At 35.2% G+C, this 14,397-nt stretch overlaps 1 protein-coding gene across 1 annotated transcript in view; it reads left to right on the forward strand.

Moving 5' to 3' along the window:
• The window catches only part of AHI1 (Abelson helper integration site 1), a 226,399-nt gene that overhangs the window by 70,250 nt on the left and 141,752 nt on the right, over window positions 1–14,397 (forward strand).

Below are 14,397 nucleotides of genomic sequence, written 5' to 3' on the forward strand. Positions count from 1 at the left end.
TACCCAGAATACTGACACGTAATAAATACGCATGTAGTGTTTTCAGTGGAGTCAAGTCTAATTTGGGAAGTTCTCAACATTATTTGATAATTCTGCGTAATAAGGCTGATTTTTCACTAGGTGGCAATGTCTCCTCTGAACCAGTATTAACTCTGGAGTGCTTTGTAGTCGTAGTATCTTAGACAAGACAAATCTTTATTAAGCACCTATTGTGTGTCAAGTTGAGCTGTGCTATGAAACGCAGGAATCAGACTCAGATTAGCATTCTTTTTTCTAGTCCTTTGTACTTCCTAGTTAGTTGATTACATCTGTAAAAGAAATTTAAACCAAAAAGCAGTTTCTGCTACTGACATGATTTTATTAATACATTTCATATTAATTAATGATAGCCTACATTGTCATTATTAACAAACATTTTTTATATTGTGACACATTTTACCAGAGTTCAGGGCAACATGTACCTTTAGTTTCCTATAAAATTTGTTATTTAACTTGCTCATTGCCTAGAAGCATGTGGTATTTATAATGCCATATGTCTAACATAGTACCTGGCATATTACTAATATGCAATAAATGAGTAAATTTTGGCATTAACAATTACAAATCCTGTAGATAGCATTTTTTCCTTAAATTTTATAAAAATGTATACTGAGAGGCATCATCAGTTAGTAAATTTGGGGCTAATAACAGTGGTAGTAGTAGCTCATATTTATCAAGCATTTAATGTGTCTTCCACGCTTAGGAGCATTTTACATTCATACCATCCTTCTAAAACTCTTCAGTGTAGGTCCCATTATTATCCTCATTTTGCAGATGATGAAACGGAGGCACAGAGAAAACAATAATTTTCCTAAAGTAACACGGTAGTAAAGCCACCATTTGGTTCTAAGCTGACTCCAGAGTCCATGTTCTTAATGCATTAAGCTATCTGTCTTAGGCACTTATTTAGTCTTTGCGTTTCCTGATCATGAAGTAAATTTAAAAGGTAGCTAAATATTCCTATGATAAAATGTGTTGTTGGTTTTCAATTTCAGCATTTAGGAGAACCCCCCTTAAGAAAGGAAGTTTGCTTATCTAGTATTATTAATAGTTCACTCCTTTAAAAATGTGGGAGGTGGCTGGGTGTGGTGGCTCACACCTGTAATCTCAGCACTTTGGGAGGCTGAGGCAGGAGGATCACTTGAGGCCAGGGGTTTGAGACCAGACTGAGCAACATAGTGTGACCTCATCTCTACATACATACATATGTACATACATGCATACATACATAAAAATAAAAATTTGAGGATTGACATAATTATGGTGTAATAAGCCATTATGTTCTTAATGTAGTTTAAAATACAAATATTCTTTAGTATATAGCATTAATTTTTATTTATTTTCCTTGAGACAGGGTCTCCGCTCTGTCACCCAGGCTGGAGTGCAGTAGCATAATCACAGCTCACTGCAGCCTCAACCTCCTGGGCTCAAACGGTCCTCCCACCTCAGCCTCCCTGGTAGCTGGGACCACAGGATACTCGCTTAATTTATTGTGTGTATTTTTTGTAGAGACAGGGTTTTGCCATGTTTGAGACGAGCCTAGGCCTGGTCTCAAGTGATCCGCTCACCCTAGTCTCCCAAAGTGCTGGGATTACAGGCATGAGCCACCATGCCTGGCCTCATTACATTTTAATATAACTCCTTTTACAATATTTTTGAAATAAGATAATGTCCAGTAGAAATAAATTTAATACCCACAGTTTTATGTACAATATAGGTACAATGTAGTGGTTTTCTATATTGGAGATAGCTATTTGTATGTATTTATTTGTAATACCATGTACATACAGTATATCTACAAATGTAGAAATACATTTGTTTTCAATATTCTATATGGCATTCATTTCTAATACGAATAATTCAAAAGCACATTCAGATATCATAATTCTCATACGAGATTATATCATTAAAATATAACTAATAGTAGAGCGGAATTTTAAACATTTATTTTTAGCCTGGTAGGAGAAATTAAAAGATAGAAATGCCACATTTTAAGACGTGCCAAAACTACCTATTTCTTGGTTATATGCTGCAGTACCTATTTTAATATTATTCACATAATAGATACTTTGATTTGAGAGTTTGTCATTCAAGAACTCAAAACATATGGAAAATTTAGTCAATTTGATAGTATTGAGCATAAACCAGAGCCCTGAACTCCTCTTTAAGGCATTTTTTTTAAATGTTTACAGTAGTGTTTTTAATTGCACTAAGGCGTGAATGATATGATGTAAAATAGACAACAACAAAGACTGGAGTAAGAGAGAGCTGGCATTCTAGACAAAATACCGCCACTCTCTGTTTGACCCTGGTCAAATAATTTACCTTTCTGCACCTGTTTTTTTTTCCACTTGTATAATTAGAATAGCATCTATTCTATTTTATATCAATATTTTTATCAAAGGATAAAATGAAACTATAAAATGAGGCATGAAGCATAAATACAGGCGTACCTCGTTTTCCTGGTCTTTGCTTTATTATGCTTCATAGATACTGCGTTTTCTACAGATTGAAGTTTTGTGGCAATTCTATGTTAAGCCAGTCTATTGGTGCCATTTTTCCAACATTGTGTGCTCACTTTGTGTGTCTCTGTCACATTTTCATAATTCTCAAAATATTTCACACCTTTTCATTATTATATCTGTTATGGTGATCTGTGATGAGTGCTCTTTGATGTTACAATTGTAATTACTTTGGGGCACCACAAACTGTACCCATATATGATGGCAAACTTAATTGATAAATGTTGTAAGTGTTCTGACTGCCCCACCCACCAGCCATTCTCCCATGTCTCTCCCTCTCTTCAGGCCTCCCTCTTCTCTGAGACACAGTATTGAAATGAGGCCAGTTAATAACCCTGCAGTGGCCTCTAAGTATTCAAGTGAAAGGAAGAATTGCACATCTCTCATTTTAAATCAAAAGGTAGAAGTGATTAAGCTCAGTGAGGAAGGCATGGAGAAAGCTGAGATAGGGCAAAGGCTAAGACTTTTGTGCCATATAGTTAGCCAAGTTGTGAATGCAAAGGAAAGGTTCTTCATCAGTGAACACACAAATGACAGGAAAGTAAAACAACCTTATTGCTGATATGGACAAAGTTTTCGTGATCTAGATAGAAGATCAAACCAGCCACAGTACCCCCTTATGCCAGAGCCTAATCTAGAGCAAGGCCTCTAACTCTCTTAAAGTCTACGAAGGCTGCGAGAGGTGAGGAAGCTGCAGGAGAAAAGTTTGAAACTAGCAGAGGCTCATTTATGAGGTTTAAGGAAGGTAACCATCTCCATAACATTAAAGTGCAAGGTGAAGCAACAAGTGATAATGTAGAAGCTGTAGCAAGTTATCCAGAAGATCTACCTGAGATCATTGATGAAAGTGGCTACAGTAAACCACATATTTTCAATGGAGATGAAGCAGCTTTCTATTGGAAGAAGATGCCCTCCAGTAGTTTCATAGCTAGAGAGGAGAAGTCAAACCTGGCTTCAGAGCTTTAAAGAACAGCCTACTGGTTGTGGCAGCTCATGCCTGTAATCTCAGCACTTTGAGAGGCGGAGGGGGGCGGATCACGTGAGGTCAGGAGATCGAGACCAGCCTGGCCAACATGGTGAAATCCTCTGTCTACTAAAAATACAAAAATTAGCCAGATATGGTGGCGTGCACCTGTAATCCCAGCTACTTGAGAGGCTGAGACAGGGGAATCGCTTGAACCCAGGAGGCAGAGGTTGCAGTGAGCCAGGATCACACCATTGCACTCCAGCCTGGGTGACAGAGTGAGAGTTCGTCTCAAAAAAAAAAAAAAAAAAGGACAGGCTGACTCTTTTGTTAGGGCTAAGGCAGCTGACGATTTGAAGTTTAAGTCAACGCTCATGGACTATTCCAAAAATCCTAGAGCTCTTAAGAATTACACTACATTGGACCTCTTTAAGGAGAACTGCAAACCACTGCTCAGGGAAATAAGAGAGGACACAAACAAATGGAAAAACATTCCATGCTCGTGGATAGGAAGAATCAATATATGAAAATGGCCATACTTCCCAAAGTAATTTATAGATTCAATGCTATCCCCATCAAACTACCATCGACTTTCTTCACAGAATTAGAAAAAACTACTTTAAGGCCAGGCACGGTGGCTCATGCCTGTAATCTCAGCACTTTGGGAGGCCAAGGCAGGCAGATCACGATGTCAAGAGATTGAGACCACCCTGGCCAACATGATGAAACCCCATCTCTACTAAAAATACAAAAATTAGCCACGTGTGTTGGTGGGCGCCTATAATCCCAGCTACTCGGGAGGCTGAGGCAGGAGAATCGCTTGAACCTGGGAGGCAAGGAGGTTGCAGTGAGCCGAGATGGCACCACTGCACTCCAGCCTGGGTGACAGTGAGATCTGGTCTCAAAAAAAAAAAAAAAAAAAATGAAAACTACTTTTAAATTTCATATGAAACCAAAAAAAGAGCCCATATGCCAAGACAATCCTAAGCAAAAAGAACGAAGCTGGAGGCATCATGCTACCTGACTTCAAACTATACTACAAGGCTACAGTAATCAAAACAGCATGGTATTGGTACCAAAATAGATACAGAGACCAATGGAACAGAACAGAGGCCTCAGAAATAACGTCACACATCTACAGCCATCTGATCTTTGACAAAGCTAACAAAAACAAGCAATGGGAAAAGGATTTCCTATTTAATAAATGGCGCTGGGAAAACTGGCTAGCCGTATGCAGAAAACAGAAACTGGACCCCTTGCTTACATCTTATACAAAAATTAACTCAACATGGATTAAAGACTTAAACGTAAGACCTAAAATGATAAAATCCCTAGAAGAAAACCTAGGCAGTACCATTCAGAACATAGGCATGGGCAAAGACTTCATGACTAAAACACCAAAAGCAATGGCAACAAAAGCCAAAATTGACAAATGGGATCTAGTTAAACTAAAGAGCTTCTGCACAGCAAAAGAAACTATCATCAGAATGAATAGGCAACCTACAGAATGGGAGAAAATTTTTGCAATCTATCTGTCTGACAAAGGGCTAATATCTGGAATCTGCGAAGAACTTAAACAAATTTACAAGAAAAAAACAACCCCGTCAAAAAGTGGGCAAAGGATATGAACAGACACTTCTCAAAAGAGGACATTTATGTGGCCAACAAACATGAAAAAAAGCTCATCATCACTGGTCATTAGAGAAATGCAAATGAAAATCACAGGGAGATGCTATCTCACGCCAGTTAGAATGGCAAGTGTTAAAAAGTCAGGAAACAACAGATGCTGGAGAGGATGTGGAGAAATAGGAACACTTTTACACTGTGAACAATGTTCACAGCGTCTTCACCAGGAGTAGATTCCGTCTCAAGAAATGACTTTCTTTGCTCATACATTCTAGTTTGATAATGAGATTGCAGTAATTCATTCACATCTTCAGGCTCTACTTCTAATTCTAGTTCTCTTGCTATTTTCACCAAATCTGCAGTCACTTCCTTCACTGAAGTCTTGAAGCCCTCAAAGTCATCCATGGGGGTTGGAATGCACTTCTTTCAAACTTCTGTTAGTGTCCACATTTTGACCTCCTCTTATGAATCATGAATGTTCTTAATGGCATTTAGAAAGGTGAATTCTTTCCAGGTTTTCAATGTACTTTGCCCAGCTCCATCACAGGAATCACTATCTATGTCAGCTATGGACTTATGAAATGTATTTCTTAAATAGTAGGATGTGAAAGTCAAAATTACTCCTTGATCCGTGGGCTTCAGAATGGATGCTGTGTTAGCAGGTATGAAAACAACATTCATCTCTTTGGGCATTTCCATTAAAGCTCTTGGATGACCAGGTGCATTGTGAATGAGAAGTGATATTTTGAAAGAAATATTTTTTTCTGACTGGTAAGTCACAACAGTGGGCCTAAAAGATAATAGTAATTCGTCTTGTAAATGAATGTGCTATCATCGAGGCTTTGCTGTTCCATTTATCGAGCAGAGGAGATGTAGTGTAATTCTATTTTTTAAATTATTATTATACTTTAAGTTCTGGGATACATGTGTAGAACGTGCAGGTTTGTTAGGTATACACGTGCCATGGTGGTTTGCTGCACCCATCAACCCCATCAACCCATCATCTACATTAGGTATTTCTCCTAATGCTCTCTTTCCCCTAGCCCCCTACCCCTTGAAAGGCCCCGGTGTGTGATGTTCCCCTTCCTGTGTCCATGTGTTCTCATTGTTCAACTCCGACTTATGAGTGAAAACATGCGGCGTTGGTTTTTTGTCCTTGCGATAGTTTGCTGAGAGTGATGGTTTCCAGCTTCATCCATGTCCCTGCAAAGGACATGAACTCATCCTTTTTTATGGCTGCATAGTATTACATGGTGTATGGTGTATATGTGCCACATTTTCTTTATCCAGTCTATCATTGATGGACATATGGGTTGGTTCCAAGTCTTTGCTATTGTGAATGGTGCCGCAGTAAACATACGTGTGCATGTGTCTTTATAGTAGAATGATTTATAATCCTTTGGGTATATACCCAGTAATGGGATGGCTGGGTCAAATGCTATTTCTGGTTCTAGACCACACTGTCTTCCACAATGGTTGAACTAGTTTACAGTCCCACCAACAGTGTAAAAGTGTTCCTGTTTCTCCACATCCTCTCCAGCACCTGTTGTTTCCTGACTTTTTAATGATCACCATTCTAACTGGTATGAGATGGTATCTCATTGTGGTTTTGATTTGCATTTCTCTGATGGCCAGTGATGATGATCATTTTTTCATGTGTCTGTTGGCTACATAAATGTCTTCTTTTGAGAAGTGTCTGTTCATATCCTTCACCCACTTTTTGATGGGGTTGTTTTTTTCTTGTAAATTTGTTTAAGTTCTTTGTAGATTCTGGATATTAGCCCTCTGTGAGATGAGTAGATTGCAAAAATTTTCTCCCATTCTGTAGGTTGCCTGTTCACTCTGATGGTAGTTTCTTTTGCTGTGCAGAAGCTCTTTAGTTTAATTAGATCCTATTTGTCAATTTTGGCTTTTGTTGCCATAGATTTTGGTGTTTTAGACATGAAGTCCTTGCCCATGTCTATGTCCTGAATGGTATTGCCTAGGTTTTCTTCTAGGGTTTTTATGGGTTTAGGTCTAACATTTAAGTCTTTAATACATCTTGAATTAATTTTTGTATACGGTGTAATGCATTGATTTTTTAGACATAATGCTATTGCACACTTAATAGACTACAGTATAGTGTAACCATAACTTTTATATGCACTGGAAAATTAAAAACATATGACTTTCTTTATTGAGATACATGCTTTATTGCAGTAGTCTGAAACCAAACCCACTATATCTCTGAGTAATGCCTGTGTTATTAGAGTTCATGAACTAGGCTGCAGTTGGGAAATTGTAGCTATTCTCTGTAGCAGGGTATGCATGACACTTTTTCAGTTGGATAACATTCTGTGTGATGACTGATAATGGAATAGGAACCAACAAGAGCAGAATAGCATGTACTGCAGGGGATTTGCAGATAGTTGATTCAATTTTGATATCCAGCTAATCAATTTGCCAGATGCTGGTAGATGCTGTCTCATTTGATTAGCTGTAAGACTTGAATCTGCTGCACATTACTATATAGATTTTGAACAGTTTTATTAGTTATATTTCAAAGTTCTAATTGACTTACAAGGTATGTCGAGGAAATATAGAATTGCTAACAGGCCCTGAAACACAGGCTACCAGAATTGAAGTGTTAGTCTATAGAACTTCTTGGATCCATCAATTCAGTATCTCAAGATTAGCTGAAGAAGGAACAAGTCAGGCCAGATAAAATACAAAAAAAAAAAAAAAAAAAAAAAAAAAAAAAAAAAAAAAAAAAAAAATTCTAAGTCCTGAACATTCACTAGAGAAAGAGATGCTTCTTTTGTTAGATGTTAGAGAAAGACAAGGAGAATGCTATGTAACTGCTAAGTGCTGGGAAACTAAGTAGAACTACCAGCTTATAGGAATGATATCATAACTGGAAATACAGTAGTTTATAGGTAAATAAATTAGGTATGCAGTAAGATGACCATATACAGTAACAGGATTATATATAATGAAATGTCTTGAACAAAGGAATTAAATGGTGAACCAAAAGGGAATCTTATTGTTAATATAATGTAAGGGAAAGAATATGTTGTGATTCCGGGTTCACTTTATTATAAAGTCAGTAATGTAAGTACATAGATTGTAATAATAACAAACTTTGCATTTGCTTCAAACTCAAAGGGCAGTGGATTAAAGTATCTTATTTCCTCAGTCCTTCCTCCTGTAAAGATAAAAATCTCTTGAGAAAACCACATTATTTTTTCATAATTGTTTAACTCAAGAACATACACAAAAGCACCAAGCTTCTTATATAAATCAAAGGAGTGTCCATCATAAAAACATTTTAAGAATTTTTTAATTTTGTAAAATTTTGAATCCCAAATGATAGCCTATTAGAAGTAAATTTAGAAGGATTTTGATAGATATAACATTTCTTTAAGCAAATGTAGTTGCCATCTCTGTGCTGTCATCATCTGTCCATTCCTGCTATACCACTTAGCACCTTGCAGTAATTTTTTTCTCCTTTGAAAGGTTGAAACCTCAAGTAGGGCCAGTGTCTGTATTCCTAGAACCTGCTTAGTGCATGGTACATGACAGCTCTTCAAAAAGTGAGGAGAAGATGGGAGTGAGACTGTTAAAATTATGAGTTTTAAACATATCAGGTTAAATTAGAGCTAAATTTTAAACATGCAAAGTTAACACAAAAAGTAATGATAAAGTGAAGAAATAGTTATTTAATTGCAAAATTATGCTCCAGCCATGGCCTATGTCAGAGTGTTTTAGAAACCCCTGAAATGTTAAAAGCATAGAGCTTGGAGGAATATCAGAAGTCACCTACAATCTATTAATATTTCTCAATGAAATAATCTGTATAGTCTGATACAAATTGATGTATATAGTTGTGGAGGTTGGAGGAGGGGGAAGAGCACAAGAACTTGTGAAAAGCGTCTGTTTCTAGTGTCTGAGAAACCAAGTCTTTATGAATATTTCTGCAGATTTTTTTTGTGGCTGCCTTCACAGAACTAAAGGTGTTAAAGATAAAATAGGGTGTTTAATTTGACCCCTTGAATACCAGTCAGTTGACTTTTGTATAGAAAATTTCCTTTAGATGACAAAAACAAGTATTCATAATTGTTTTATTTATTTATGTTATCTGCTTCCATTTGGGCCATTTTAATCCTTCTGAAAGGCATGTCAATACCTGGAAAAATAAGAAAGAGATAAATAATTAGGCTATGCTTTTTGTTACTTTTTTTCCAGTTAAAAATATCATTTTTAAGAAAGAAATATAATACATGTTTAGCATTTTATAATACTTAGAAAATAGTTTGACAAAAAGAGTAAAATGAAAAATACTGAAATCTTACTAACCTGTATAACCGTTGCTTACTCAGGTGTATGTGCTTCTGGGCCATTTCTATGCATGTTCACTCACTCGAATGAAAATGAAATCATGGTTGTTAGGTACACAATCTCAGAGAAAATATAGGGAGTTAAAAAATGTCATTAAATAATTAAACCCAGTTTTATTTTCCATTCATAGCAGCAAAACACAATTAAATGTTGAAAGGACAATTTTTAAAAGCAAATAAGACAAAGATCATGAAACATGATATGCATTTGTTGATTTATTTATTCCTGAAACCCACCTACTGTTAAACATTACAAATTCCAGTTCATGGAGCACTTATTTTCTTTTACAGTTTTAAAGTTTCTCTTGTTCTGTAAGCAGTCTTTGAATAGTTGAGGTTAAATAAGTGTTCTGATTGTTTTGGAGAAAAATTCAAAATGTGTAATGAAGAATAATAGTCAAATCCATAACAATCTACAGAGAAATGGCTACACTTCTGTTTAAAAACAGTAATTAGTATTGAGGAATGTATGTCACTAAAAGGGTGGAGTGTAACCAGGTCCTCTCCCTTGATGATATCCTTTGGTACTCACTACTGTCAAGGTCTGCAGGGAGAGAACACCAATTATTATTGAACTGTTCTTCATTTAGTGTGCCTAAATGAAATAGTACATGAATATAAAAATCAGAGACCTAATATTGTTTATATGCATCATCTCAGACTCATAGATGGTGAAACCAAGGCTAGTAACTTGAAAAAATGGTTGTCTTTTTGTGTATACTATTGTTTTATAAATTATTTTTTTCCAATGAATAATATATTATGAGCAGTTTTCCATTGTGATAATTACATTTCTATACATAATTTTAGTGGCTAAATTCCCTTTCATTAAATGAATATACTGTACTTTAAACAACTGTTGTTGCGCAATTACACTGTTATGTCTTTTTCAACATTTAAATAGTGCTTCAGTACACACCTAGCTACCCTTACATTCCTCGGGAAATAATATCTTGAGGTACAGTGGGTCAGTTAAACAGGCAAAAAAAAAAAGCACTTTCTAATTTGCATTTTTATTACTAATTACTTTAATTTTTAATGAGGTTATATTTTTGTTGGACACATAGCTCTTTTGTGAATATTCTTTAATGGTTCTTTGCCCATGTTTCTGTTCGATTATTTATCTTTAGTTTATTTCGTGAGAACTCTGCATAGTAAGAATAGTTACCCCTTTCATTACAGTTTTGTCATTTTTTTTTTTTGGTGAATGGCTTTATTGAGGTATAATTGGCATGTTATAAACTGAACATATTTAAATGTACTATCTGATAAGTTTAGGCATTTATACACCTGAGAGACCATTGCCTCAATCAAAATAATGAACATATTCGTCATCCCCAGAAGTTACTTTGTGCCCTTTTGTGTTCTGTTCCTTCCTCACCCTTAGCCCAGGCAACCACTATAAATTAGTTTGCATTTTCCAGAATTGTATATAAGTGAAGCTGTATATATCATGTACTCTTTTTTTAATCTGGCTCCTTTCACTTATAAGTACTTTGATAAATCTGTGTTTCAGCATTTATCAGTAATTTATTCTATATATTGTTGGGTGTTGTTTAATTGTATGGCTGTGCCACACAGTGTTTGTTTATCCATTCACCTGTTAATGGACATTGGGGTTGTATTCAGGTTTTAGGTATTATAAGTAAAGCTTCTCCAAATATTCACATACAAGTCTTTGTATGGTCATATGCTTTCATTTCTCTTGGATAAATTTCTAGGAGTAGAAGGGCTGGATCATATTGCAGATGTGCGTTTGACTTCTTAAGAAGCTGCCAGACTATTTTCTGAAGTGGTTGTGCCATTTAACATTTGACATTCCCACCATTGGTGTATCAGTGTACTTGCCAACTTTGAAATGGCCAGTCTTTTGAATTTTAGCCATTCTAATATACGTGCAGTGCTATTTTGTTGTGGTTTTAATTTGCTTTTGCCTAATGACTAACGATATTGAGCACCTTTTTTTGCCTGCTTGTCATCCATATAGCTTCTTCAGTAAATTGTCTTTTCAAATCTTTTGTCTATTTTTTAAATTGTCCTGTTTGTTTTCTGATTATTAAGTTTTGAGATTTATTTGTGTTTTCTATATACAAGTATTTATCAGGCATATGATTTGCAGGTTGTTTCTCCCCAGTCTGGTTTGTTTTCTAATTGTCTTAACAATTTAAAAAACAGAAGTTGAAATTTTGATGAAGTTCAAATTATTAGTTTGTTCTTTTATGCATTTTAGTGTTGTATCTAAGAAATCTTTGCCTAACCCAAGTTCACAAAAGTGTTCTCTGTTTTTTTCTAGAAGTCTTATAGATTTAGGTTTTACATTTAGATCTGTGGTTCATTTTGAGTTACTTTTGTACATGTTGTAAAGTATGGATCAAAGTTCATTTTCTTCACATATGAATATCCAGCTATTCTAACACCATTTGTTGGAAAAACTGTCTTTTCTCCACTGAATGGCCTTTATACTTTGTCTATACACCCTGGGCACTTTGTACTATTCTGTTGATCTATTTATTTATCTTTATGCCAGTAGCAAACTGTGTGGATTACTGTAGCTTTATAAGATTTGAAGTCAGGTTTTCTGTTCTTTTTCAAAGTTGTTTTGGCTGTTCTAGGTAATATTCATTTCCATGTCGATTTTAGAATTTGTTTTACAATTTCTCTGAAAATAACCTGCTGGAATTTTGAGTGGGACTGCATTGAATCTTCAGATCATTTGGGAAGAATTTACATCTTTTCCAATATTGTGTATGCCACCCAATGAATACAATGACAAATTGCTTTTTCAGTTTCTCTCAGGAGTATTTTTAGTTTTTAGTATACAGGTCTTTCACATTTTTCATCCTTTTTTTTTTTCCCAAAGTATGTCATGTTTTTTATGCCATAGTAAATGGCATATGTATTTTTTTAATTTCAATTTTTGTTCTCAATTACTTGTATATAGACATATAGAGAATTTTTGTGTTTTGATCTCATCTCCTACAACATTGCTAAAGTCAATTCTAGTGCCTTGTTTTTTTAGATTCCATTTAGAATTTTTACACAGATGTGGAGCCAGGACTTCAGAGTGAGAAGCTCCTTAAATTTTGCTGCCTGTGTACTTCACTTGCCTTACTCCACTTTAGCTCTAGCTAGACAATCATGTCTGCAAAGAAAGACAGTTTTTTTTTTTCTTTTATACAATTTGTCCTTTTCTTGGTAGTTTGAAGCAGCAAAGTAAATCTAGTCCCTACTCCATTTTGGTCAAAAATAGAAGAATACTATTATGTCATTTCCTTTTCAATTTTTATTGTAGTAGTTTATTTATATATTTAAGTCTTAAATATGATTTTAAAAATCACATTAGCTCTGTCATCCAGTCTGCACTGGAATGCAGTGGCAGCCTTGACCTCCAGTCTCAAGCAGTCCTCCCACCTCAGCCTCCTCAGTAGCTGGAAACCACAGGCACATGGCACACTGCCCGATTAATTTTTCAATTTTTTGTAGAAACAGGGTCTCACTGTCTTGCCAGGGCTAGTCTCAAACTCCTAGGCTCAAATGATCCTCCCATCTCAGCCTCCCAGAGTGCCAGGATTAAGGCATGAGACACCGTGCCTGGCCAGTTTTTTTTATTTTAATGAAGACTCTTTAAATATTCATGTTACAAAATCTGTTCATTGGTCCATAAGAATGTTGACAATTATTAACCTTTTCTGACTCATGTAATCCTTCGATAGATAACCTCATAAAAATTATGAATCAGCTTTCCAGAAACGCTTATATAAACACACTCACATTTCCATAGTAATTTCAGTAGTCCATAGACTCACTGAAGGTTCATCCATTGATTCCATATTATCATTCCCTGTTTTGAGATTTCTTTCTTTCATGTCATGTTTAGGAAGGCTTTCCATTTCAAGATTATATAACTAAGGAAATACTTTTTTAAATGATGAGTTTATATATTTTTTCTCCTTTTTATATATAGACATTTAAAATTTTTCAAGTTCATGTGTTTTCAATGATCAAATGAGGTAATATATGTGATAGCACCCCAAAAAATACAAGGTGCAGCACAGATGCTACCATGCTCATTATCATCATCATCATCAGTCATCATCAAAACATTCACCCTTTGAGCCATCTTCCTCACTCTAGAGAATTAACTCCAAAATAAGAATTATGTTAAGAAACAAAGTCAGCTATGAAAGTAATTATTCTTGCGTGATCTATAAGGGAGAACAGATAACACTATAAATAGAGTTATCTCTTGTTATCCATAGAGGACTGGCGGTTCCAGAACCCCTGGGGATACCAAAATCTATGGATGCTAAAGTCACTTATGTAAAATGGCATAGTTCTTGCATATAAGCTGTGGACATCTTCTCATATACTTGGAATCATCTATGGATTACTTATAATACCTAATATAGTATAAATGCTATGTAAATAGTTATACTGTGTTATTGTATTGTTATTTTTTTCTGAATATTTTTGATCCATAGTTGGTTGAATTCATGGATAGGGAACCCACAGATATAGAGGACCAACTGTATTCAGTACAAGAGAATGTGTAAAAAAAAAAAAATTATGCAGATTCATTAAATGAGATACTGTAAAATATTTAATAATGATAATTACGCCATTGTAGAAATATGAGAAATACTTGCATTTAAATTGAGAAATGTTAAATTGTATTTACATTATGGTATCTTACATAGAACGTGTGTAAAAATTAAGAAGGGTACAGAAATATGAAAATAGTTGTTTTAGAGTGGCTTCTGAATAAGTGTTGTTTTAGTATTTCCCTTAATTCTCCTATGCCTTTGATTTTTTAATATTATTTTTCTGTATACATATATTTAAAGTTAGTCTCCCATCCCAATTTACATGG

Source organism: Rhinopithecus roxellana, chromosome 4 (assembly GCF_007565055.1).
Source record: "Rhinopithecus roxellana isolate Shanxi Qingling chromosome 4, ASM756505v1, whole genome shotgun sequence".
Taxonomy (NCBI): Eukaryota; Metazoa; Chordata; class Mammalia; order Primates; family Cercopithecidae; genus Rhinopithecus; species Rhinopithecus roxellana.